Below are 12,076 nucleotides of genomic sequence, written 5' to 3' on the forward strand. Positions count from 1 at the left end.
TCATACAAAAGTTCAGAAAATAAAATCGATTAAAGAAAGCATAGGACTTAGGAGCAGGAACTACGTCATTGGTTCCCTAAATGGTGGAGATTCAACCGCTTGAGGTGAAAAACCAACCGGCACTGGAGCACGTGGCAAGCATAGAGGTTGATTCGCCGGAGTGGGAACAAAATCTGTAGGAGAAGAATGGGGAATGACAGGAAGCTAGAAACAAGGACAACAATGGTCCATTTTTTTAGAGTAAATAACAAGAACGGTCCCTGTGGTTATTTAACCTTCTTGAATCAAATCCAGCTTTTTAAATTTTAACGTTCATAATCCCTTAATGTTTTATTTATATCGTCTATCATCCCTAAGGTTAACACGGTTAATCTCTTAGTGTTAGTCATTAAAAATATAATGTCCTAATGAAAAAATAAAAATAAAAATAAATAAAACAATAAATGTTGTACTTGGTTAAATTTAAAAACCCAACTTTGTAGGCACTTAATAAACATGCAACAAATCTTTACAAATCTCTTGTGAAATGTTATCAATTACTCTACCATGTCATATGTATATTCATGAGGAGCTTCATCTTATATCAACTTGTCATTTTAAATGGAAATGTTTCAAATACAACCCACTTATGTGATGAACCATAACATCTAAATTTCCCCAAGAAAGTGATTTTTTTTCTAGAGTAAATTACACGAATCGTCCCTCGTTCGGGTGCCAAAATGCACGTTCAATTCTTATTTTAAAAAATTAACTTGGATCGTTGCACGTTTCATCCCTCGTTAATTTAAATTTACACGCTTAATTCCTTTGTGAGACATGAAATAACTATAATGTCCATTTCAATTTATTTTTCATTTATTTTTAAATTTTCAGATTATTTTTTATTATTAAATAATATTTTAATTAAAATTATGGGTCCACCACCGGCACCAGCACCAGAGAAATGGAGCAACATCGAAAATGTGTGCATCCACCGCTTATCTTCCCTTCCTTATATGATATTCTTCAGAAATTGAAAATCAAAATTCAAAAATCTGATACCTGCAAGCTAAATGATTCTAGAAACTAAAAATTGTTCCAGAAAATCTCCAACTCGTTCCAGAAATCAAAAATGGTGCTGGATCCTTTTGGAAACCTAAAATCTACACATTGGTTTCTCTCCCTCTCATCTCACCTGGTTTTTTCCTGAAACCCTTGAGCCGTCATTGCCATTTGTTTCCTCGTTCTTCTTCAAGATCAGAGAACATAAAACACAAACACACATTGTGTATGTCTATTGATCCGAGAGAGAGAGAGAGAGAGAGAGAGCAAACAAAATGTCGCCATTGTTACCCGTGTGTTAGGGTTTTGAGAAATCGGGAGGAGATGTTCGGTTTCAAATCGAGAATTTAGGGGTTTCATGAAGGATTTTCACTTTATGGGTTTCAGATCAGGCATCACCACCACCGGTAATCTCTTTTTCCTTCGTGTGTCGCAGCCACAGTTGGAGTTCAACTGGTAGTTTTAGGAGGAGGTTGAACATAGTGGAAAAGAGGTTGTGCACGCAGAAGAGGGCCGTCGATGGAGACGATTTGTGTTCGATCTGAACCTACTTATCTGATCTGAATCCCCCTCTTCTCCGGTGGACTAGTGACTTGGTCCAGTGAGGAGATGCACAAAGAGGTAGAAATGGGGTGAGGGAGACGATCTGTGGGTTTATTCTTTTATTAAAGGAAATAAATATTTGTTTATAATAACAAAATCAATAAACAATTAATAAATAACAATTAAACAGAAAATAAAATAAAAAAATAAATAAATAAAGGCAAAATTGTCTTTTTATGTCCGGAGGGATGAAGCGTGCAACTTTTAGCCAAACGAAGGACGGTCCGAGTTAATTTTTAAAAATAGGGACTGCACGTGCATTTTGGCACCCAGACAATGGACGATTCATGTAATTTACTCTTTTTTCTACTTGAGGAAAAAACATATGTTGATATAAAAATATAAATATTTCATTCTTAAAAATAAAATTTCATAATAAAACCTAAAAAATATAATAAAAAATTACATATTCAAAAAATCAACAAAGATTTAGAAAAACATTCTAAGGAAAATATTTTTTTTTGTGATCTTCTCCATCATCCTCAAAACTAGTTTGAGGGCCTATCCTAAAAGATTGTTGGTATTTTGCATCAAGAATTGTAAATCTTCCATTTCTTTTCTTTCCTCGTGCACTTTTTCTTTTTTTGAAAATTTTTCTTTGTCAAATGTCAAATGTTGAGCGAAATCAAATTGTATCGATCAAATGTCTCCGTCATTTTCCGCATTTCTTCTGCTTCGCTGCTAAAATTCGATGCATTGGAAGAACACCCCTTCCCTTTTCCTTTTTTTTATTTGTCCCTACCTATCGGTTTTCCAATTTTTCTAGCTCAATCTCGACTTCATCATTTAAATCTAACATGATACGAGCATTGGAAGAAGTTGTGTATCCATTTGAGCATGTTTTTGTTCTTTTTGGTGGTGCTCCTCCAAGTAGGACGGTGGCTTCGTGTAACATCCTGATCTTGTCATTTCTTATTTCAGGGTCGTAGACCAGAAGTCGATTGTGACATTCCGTTTAAAATAAATAAATAAATAAATAATTATCCCTAAAACCCCGAGATATATATTTTTTTATATTTTTATGTTAGTCCTAAATTCGTAATAATTTATCAGTGTTAGCCATAATGAGTTAAATGTTATAATTTCGGGAATTTGGAGTCTTTTTGAATCAACTGGACTTGAAATGTAAAATATTTCGTAGAGCAGGGGCTGTTTGGTAAGTTATGGATTTAATTTTAAAAAATGGTGAGAGAGGGACTGAAGTGTAAAATGGTCTTAAGTTTGGTATTCGAGACGGGGACCTTAACCCGTCACCCCTTCCTTTTGTTCCTTCATTTAAAACGTGACCCCAAACCCTAACCCTAATAATGTGCAACCGCCACCCTTATCTCTGCAACCTCCAACCGATGTCGCCCATCTCCTCGTCGCCATAAGTGAACCACCGAAGCAACCATCACCGTTGCTCCTGCTATCGACGAAGACGCGGATCGACGAAGGGACGCTGCGACCGTTAGTGAAGTCGGAAGGACCTGAAGCCTGTGGGCACTACTGCCATTCTTCGGTTAAGGCGCATCCCTCCCTATCTTCCCTGTTTCTTTTGTTGCTACACCGTTGCCCACATCCTTAAGGGGTTAAGTGTGGAACATTAACCCTAGTTAAGGTTTTATATGGAAAACCCTAGCATCAGGGAGCTCTATTTTGGACAATCATCGGGCGTGTATTTGGGCTATTGCTTAGAGTATTATTGTGCCCGAGAATGACTAAGTCAAGCCTTAATCAGTCCTACCCTTAGGTGATTAAGTTCTTAATGGGTTAAGTGTCCTTAATTAACCCTAATCATTATTTTATATGGAACCCTAATCATCATTTCATGTAAGGTAGTCACTGGTAGAGTTCTTCATTACTACGGTGGTTACTTATATGTATATCGAGGTGAGTTTCGCCTCACTGTACCCATAAGTCGAAGACACCAATGTCGGCTCATTATTTTTGGTTATCCATTAGTAGATGGATACCTTAGGGACTGTATATAGTCATATAGGATAGACTGAGGACTCTTGATCTAAGCTCTCTTACCTATTCCTTTTTTGGTTGTGGTTCGAGAGTAGGATCACCTATCCGGGTGACTATCTCACCTCTGAGTATATATGACCATGCATTCCTTGGATTCTTGATATTTAATATGCTGGTAGGTTGTAGTGATCAGTTAGATCTGTGTTCTGTTATCGTGTATGTTGCTATGCTGTAGTGATTTGTTAAATTTGTGTTATGGTATCGAGTATGCTGCTATGTTGTAGTCATCTGCTAGATTTGTCTCCTGGTATTGAATATGTTGCTTTGTTGTAATAATCTGTAGAATTGTATGTTATCTGTGCTTGGTGGTTATCATCTATGGAGTGCCCTTAGGGATTCTCTATGTAACAGCCCAAAAATCCCTATAAAATTTTTAATTTTTAAAATAGGAATTACAATCATAGTTTGTTTCTCAATATCCATTACATCATATCATATCAAAATATCAGAGTATCAATATCAATAATAGTGGAAATTGCTGGGAGTGAATGTTGCGCCATCAAGATAGACCCTTCCCCTTAGTACCAAAAGTACCTGAAAACACCCAAATAAATTGTAAGTAAAAACTTAGTGAGTTCCCAAAATATCATATAACATAAAACCACAGAATACCATGCCACATACACAAGATTGCCATGGGGCTACCCCCATGGTCTTTACATGGAATACCATGGGCTACCCCCATGATCTGATATCCAAGCATCACAGGCTACCCCCAGGATCTTCAGACAATTAATTGCATAACAACTATCAATCTACATGTCAGATAATGGGCCGACATTGGTGCCTTTGACCCATTGATATACTGACATGACTAACCTCAGTTTGCTGAAAATAATAATTGCTCAGCTACCAATATACAAAATCTCACAGTGTATAATTATTCAAAATACCCTAATTAAAATTATGATACAAACCCAACCAAGGCCCAAAATCCCTAAGTCCAGACTCTTCAAATAAGGGCAAAATCATTTTCCTTTCAATGGACCAACCATATTCGGCCCATTTACAATAACGAACCTAAGGCCCAAAAGGATGTTGAGTGATTAAGAGATAGCCTGCAATGGTTTTCAAGATCATTAGGTCTTTACGTTGTAAGTTATGTATCTATATTGATTATGACATCCGTAGGACTTTATTTGAGACAATCTTTGTTCTCAAAAAGATTTTATATACTGGGATTTTCTGCAAATAAAGTATCATGATTTTTAAAGCATAAAGAAAGTTCTTTTTGGTTCTGAAAATTAGAGGATGTTACAACCACAAGCACCAACCCTTCTAAAACCTAAAAATGATTCCATGTATATGGACCTACAAACATATTTTTGAAATAGTCGATAGACCAAAATTCGGGGGCAAGGAGAGGACTTGTAAAATATCTTCTTGAAATCCCTAATTTTTTAATTGATTTTGGAAAGCTTTGATTTCTGGAGAAAGGGTTACTAGAACATGATGGCTCTATAAAACATATTAGCAGCAGAATGTTAGGGTGCAAAGTTTTCCATGAATGACTTTGTAATGTTTGACTTTTATAAAACCCACTTGCATGTGGAGTATTAGCCTTGTGACACATGAGAGATAGAGAGTGAGAGAGAGACATGTAAACACCTCTATAAATAGTGGGTTCATACCACTTGTAGAGGCGTGCTTGAGAGATGTAAAAGTTGAGTGTGTAAGTGTGTGTTATTTATGTAGTCTAGATCTAGATCATTTTTGTGTAACACCATATACAATCAATACATCTCTTGAACACCCAAATCACCATGTTCATTTGTGCAAGCTTTAATTCTGCATGTCAAACCATGTTCTTTGTCACTACAATTGGTATCAGAGCGGGTCTTCAAGATCAAGGTGATTTTTGAAGAACGATTCTCAGTTTGGCAATTTTTGTCACAATTGGAGCAAATTTTTGGTGAGTCTCTCTCTATGATCTCTCTTAATTTCATTGAATTCGTGCGTTGCGTTTTTGATTTGTGATCATTTGACTCGTTGGATCAAATTTTTTCTTGAAAAACCCCATTGATGATCCAATAAATTTTTTTAAGATCAAATCCAACCAAAAACAAAATCTAAATTCGAATATTGTTCGTGTCCAAATTCGTTGAGCCAAATCAATTTCGTATTCCAATTAATATTCAGTTAATCATTTTGAAGCCCAAAAGTTAAATTCGTTACTGTTCATCTATACACTTTGAAGCCCAAATTAGTGAATTCATTGATTGTTGATTCATAACCCAATATATTTGATCCATTACTGTTCATTTGATATGAGTTGAAATCTTGAGCCCATGCAAATTTCTTATTTGATCCAAATTCGTTTACAACATATAATTCATTGAACTTGTCCCTGATTTAGTCACGCTTCAAATGGTTGTACCGTAGATATGCATTTGTTCCGCATCTGTTCTTAATTCTTTAATTTATTGCATCTGATTATTCGTCTCATTTTCTTGATAATTTCTTTCATCTTTCTTTTGGCTGATGTCGATTCGTAGTCAGATAATATGTCTTGATTTCTTGTGATTTGGAACATGATGAAATCGAGTTCATGCAAGTTCAAATGAAGAAATCGTCAAAATTGATTCTTGATTTGATGAACTTGTACAAAGAACACTTTAAAGAGGTGAAGAAGAGTTGGCTGAACAAGTTTTGATATAAAATTTGTGGTTAGATACGTCAATTTCGTGTTTCTTGATCTTTGACTTCGAAAAGTCAATCCCAGAAAAAGTCAAACTTGACTTCTATGGGTTGATTCAATGAATTGGAAGATACAAGTTGTTTTTGAGCTGTGAATGTCAAAATCATATTTGATTTGGTGTTTATCTCAAAAATTGCATGATTTGAAGTTTTCGGTGTCGACTACTTTGAATGTGATCATTCAAGCAAGTTGTTTATCATAGAAGGGTTTATGATTCGTTATTGGTTTGTTGATTTGGATCGAGTGGGAAGCAAGGTCTATTAATGGATATGTGATAATGGAATGGTTGATCTGGAAATGCTAATCAATAGTCAATGTATGTTTGTAGCACCTGGTTCCTGGTACGTAAATCTTATTTGGGTATTCTCTTTTCTTTTAGCCTTGGACTCGACGAGTCATAGCTCTGACTCGCCGAGTAGATACGGGACCCGGGACACGTTTAGTTTGGCGACTCGGCGAGTCCATATCCTGGACTCGGCGAGTCACCGCTGTTGGATGAAACCCTAAGTTTCAGGGGTTTGCACCCTATTTAAGCACCATATCCGCCCCAGGCCAGCCCCCATTCACCCTCAGAGCTCCCAACCCTCGTTCTAAGCTTGTTCATAGAGAGTTTGAAGAAATTGTTGTGTGTTCTTGAAGGTTTTGAGGCAAAAGGGGAGTAGATCAAGAAGAAGGGAAGGAATCCAAGCATCTTTGTGCTCTCTCAGCAGTTCCTTTGAGGTATAACCCGTTTTCCCCTTGTTTCTATGCTTATTACTTCATTTAAGTCATTCTTGAGCCAATCCCCAAGCTTGTATGTGCAATATAAGTTGTAATAATTTGATAGGCCTTTAGATCTAGGTAAGATTGAGCTCCAGGAGCTCAGATCTGTTATCTTTATGGACCCATGTTGCTTGTTCACCCTAGATCTACCCTTTTGAGGCATTTTGAGCCCTAAATCCCTCATTGGTGAGTATTTACACGTAAAGTTGGAAACTTTACGTGTCATTCATGCTCTAGGAATCCAAATATGTAAATGGCATGGACTGGAATCGAGCAAAATCGCGTATATAGTGAATGCATGGCGACGACTCGACGAGTCGTTCATTAGACTCGGCGAGTCTGCTCGCGAGTCTCCGAGTTGTCCCCTTTTCGTTGTGTCGAGTGGGTGTAGTGAGTCACGGGGTGTGACTCAGTGATTTGGAAGCCAAACTCATCCATGGAGGAACTCGGCGAGTTCAAGGCAATCTCCTTAGATCAAGAACAGACTCGGCGAGTTGTTCATACAACTCGGCGAGTCACAGCATAAAGTGTTCTTCGAATGAAGATGAACTCGGCGAGTTGTTCATACAACTCGGCGAGTAGGATGAAGGACTTGAACCTCAGTTAAGAAGAAGAACTTGTCGAGGCAACGCCTAACTCGACGAGTAGGGTCGGGATCCAGGACAGTCGTTTGGATAGGGACTCGGCGAGTTGGAGAGCCAACTCGGCGAGTCGGGTCAACTGAAAGTTGACTCTGACTTATGACATGATTAGGGGTAGAATGGTCATTTTACCCAATGGACAGTTAGCAGTAATTGACTGAGTATGTTGTGGGATTTGCAGCCGGAGGATTTCCGGAGCGGCAGTAGGCAGTCAGTTCTCGACCAGATTAGCAGCTATTTCGAGGTGAGTTTCCTTTTCAGTAGAAACGGGTCTAAGGCACCAAGGCCGACCCGTGTAGACAAGATGTTAGTACTAGAGTGTGGGCCGAGCCCGTATCTATGGGTTTAGTCAAGTATGATATATGTGTCAATGTGATAGAGTTGCTTATACTTGTTGTCTGTGTGATACTTGTATATTATGGGTTAGCGGTCGAGTGTGGGCAGGGCCCGTATCTCTCCGTGGTTGGAGTGTGGGCTAGGCCCGTATCTCCCGGCTAGTGAAGTGTGGGCAGGGCCCGTATCTTCACAAGGGTGGGCGAGGCCCGTATTTCCTGGCTAGCGAAGTGTGGGCAGGGCCCGTATCTTCCCGAGTGTGGGCGAGGCCCGTAACTCCTAGCTGAACGTTGTTTGTTATATGCTTGCATGGTATGAGGTATTATGGGGGAACTCACTAAGCTTCGTGCTTACGGATTTCAGTTTTGGTTTCAGGGTACCTCCTCAGCTAGGGGAAAGGAGCCGGCGCGGTAGCAGCATGTCACACACACACACACACACACTCTTGGTTCCGCAGTTACGAGTTTATTCTGGGATTGATACTATGATATTTTGATTGATCGAATGTTGTGGTTTTTAATTTGGTTTTCGATGTGAAGTTGTTCAACTAAACAATGTTTTAATTGTTAACGTTTTCTATGTAATGTTTTATAAACGAAATTTTTGGACGTGAAATTTTGGGTCGTTACAAGTTGGTATCAGAGCCCTGGTTTGACGGATTCGGACACACCTTCGGGGGTGTCATTAGGCGAATACATCACGTCACATGTGATCAGGGTTGAATAATCTTAGAGTGCTGGATTTGGCCCTATTGCGCAGCTCTCGTTTGAGTCTAACCGTTGTAGGGGTGAACCTGTTACTCGAAGGATTATCCGAGCCTCACCGCATGTGATGGTGTTCAAGTAATGGTTAATTGGCACTACTAAGAGGCCTTCAGCAGCTGAGGACCTGGTAGGGTGGAGTCTGAGATTTCCCTAGGGCAAGCCTAGGATGAGTATAGTAGTGATCAGCTGTAGTGGAAGGGATCTGGTGGAGTCGAGGCAATCCTTGAAGAAGGTATGGATAGATGTGGAAGGTAGTATGGGCCCGTACTACTGAAAGCAGAGGATCCGTACCCGAACCAAGGAAGGCCAAGATAAGACCAGGGAACTTGTAAGTAGTTGTGATCCCTCAGGAAATATCAGTATCACTAATGTGTGTTATTATGTATTGCAGAATGGTGGTACTTCGATCGAGGCCGATAGATGGCGGTTCAGGAGAGGGGTCAGGTTCGGGATTAGGTTCCGAGCCGGTAGATGAGGGACTACGTGAGTTCATCGCGTCAGAGATCACCAGGGGTATCCTTGAGTCGACTCCCATTATCTTCGGGTCGATCAAGGAAGGGATCATCGAGTTGATGGAGGATCGCCTCAGGGCGTTCAGGAGCGATATGGCATCTGGCCAGTCAGGATCTTGCACACTGTCCTTTAAGGACTTCAGGGGCAGTGGTGTGCCGGATTTCCACGGGGTGAAAGACCCCATTGCTGCCAGGCGATGGATTGCAGACATCGAGTCTGCACAGTTGACTAGCTTCTGCCCCGAGGGGTCGAAGGTGAGGTATGCAGCAGGGTGCTTACGAGACCGAGCCCGGGATTGGTGGGAGTCAGTGGGTGACTCGTTGGGATCCTCAGCTATCGAGGCTATGACCTGGTCGAACTTTGTGACCAGGTTCAGGGCAGAGTTTGCGCCGACTGTCGAGCTTCAGCAGCTGGCCAGGGAGTTTTCGGACATGAGGCGGACGACGGAGACTGTGGCAGAGATCACCGCCAAGTTCCGGGAGAGGGCCTTGTTGGTACCCCAATATGCGGGTGAAGAGGATATGAGGAGGACCCGTTATCATGATATGCTACGGGCTGACATCCGGGAGCATGTCAGCTTTTCAGCTTGCCCTACCCTGGAGTCCATGATCGCCAGGGCGAGGAAAAGGGAGATTGATTTAGAGCACATTCGGAAGAGGAAGGCAGAGGCGGGGCAGGTGGTTGGGGCTTCAGGAAAGAAGCCCAGAGGATCAGATGGGAGGGCGAAAGGCCAAGGAGGACCTGGCCGTTGCGGGAAATGCGGCAGGACGCATGAGGGAGCATGTAGGATGGGATCAACAGGCTGCTACAAGTGCGGAAAGGCGGGGCACTTTAGCAGGGATTGTACTACTCCAATTTCAGCTATTCAGACGTCTGAGTTGCTGTGTTTCCACTGCAACCAGAGGGGACACAAGAAGGCCAATTGCCCCTAGTTGACAGTTTCAGCGCCGGTGAAGGCGCCAGCTCCAGCGACCCTGCGGATCACGGATGGCCGACAGGGCAAGGCAGAGGCTCCGGTGGTGAGGAGTCGAGCATTCCAGTTGACTACCAAGGAGGAACGGTATCCCAGTTCAGGTGTTATTCGACTCGGGTGCATCTCGATCATTTGTGTCCCTTGCGCTTAGCAAGAAGTTTCATGAGTCTTCGGGCATGTTGGATTGCCCTTTGGAGGTAGAGATTGCTGATGATCGATCGGTGCGAGCATCGATGGTGTTTCGGGATTGCGTATTGCGTCTGTTTGAGGAGCGTTTCTTAGTAGACCTGGTTCCTATTCCGCTGCGTGGGAACAAGGTGATTATAGGCATGGATTGGTTGAGCCCTAATGGGGCGGTGATAGATTGCGCGCAGCAACTAGTGCGGGTCAGGACCCCAGGTGGGGGAGAGTTAGTGATTCATGGCGAGAGGCCGCAGTATGGACCCGCAGTATGTTCAGCAGCGAGGGCGAGGCGCTACCTTCAGCAGGGATGCGCAGGATATGTCGCGTACGTGATGGATACCTGGGAGGCGGGTAAGGCGACAGTGAGCGAGGTTCCGGTGGTGCGAGATTTCGCAGATGTTTTCCCAGAGGAGCTTCCTGGGATACCTCCGGAGCGGCAGGTGGAGTTCAGGATTGACCTCGTTCCTGGTGCGGCTCCGATAGCCAAGGCACCGTATCGGTTGGCTCCTCCCGAGATGCAGGAGTTGTCTACGCAGCTACAGGAGCTGCTAGACAAGGGATTTATTCGTCCGAGTAGTTCACCCTGGGGAGCCCCGATCCTGTTTGTGAAGAAGAAGGATGGGTCGCACCGGATGTGCATAGATTATCGGGAGCTGAATAAGATAACGGTGAAGAACCGTTACCCACTCCCGAGGATTGATGATCTCTTTGACCAGCTTCAGGGAGCGTCTTGGTTTTCCAAGATTGATTTGCGTTCGGGATACCATCAGATGAGGGTCAGGGAGGAGGATACGCAGAAGACCGCGTTTCGGACGCGCTATGGCCATTATGAGTTTGTGGTGATGCCGTTTGGGCTCACCAATGCTCCCGCCGTGTTCATGGACCTCATGAACCGCGTATGCAGACCGATGCTAGATCGGTCTGTGATAGTCTTTATCGATGACATCTTGGTTTATTCCAAGACTCAGGAGGAGCATGAGGAACATCTGAGGGAGGTGTTGGAGACCTTGAGGAGGGAGAGCTTGTATGCCAAGTTCTCCAAGTGTGAGTTCTGGTTGTGCGGGGTGCAATTTCTTGGACACCTCGTCAACCAGAACGGGATTCTGGTCGATCCGGCCAAGGTCGAGGCCATGATGAGATGGGAGGTTCCGAAGTCTCCATCCGAGATTCGGAGTTTCCTGGGATTGGCAGGCTACTATCGGAGATTTATTCAGGATTTCTCCAAGATAGCCGTACCCCTGTCGCGGCTGACAAAGAAAGCCGTGGTCTTTTGGTGGGGACCCGAGCAGCAGACTGCATTTGAGACACTGAGACAGAGATTGTGCGAGGCGCCGATCTTAGCCCTGCCAGAGGGCGTAGAGGATTTTGTCATTTATTGTGACGTGTCCATTTCAGGGTTGGGCGCGGTATTGATGCAGAGGGGGCATGTCATTGCCTACGCCTTGAGGCAGCTCAAGCCTCACGAGGCAAACTACCCGACGGATGATTTGGAGTTGGGGGCGGTGGTTTTTTCCCTCAAGATTTGGCGACATTACCTCTATGGGGTTCGATG

Source organism: Lactuca sativa, chromosome 3, assembly GCF_002870075.4.
Source record: "Lactuca sativa cultivar Salinas chromosome 3, Lsat_Salinas_v11, whole genome shotgun sequence".
NCBI classification, from domain to species: Eukaryota; Viridiplantae; Streptophyta; class Magnoliopsida; order Asterales; family Asteraceae; genus Lactuca; species Lactuca sativa.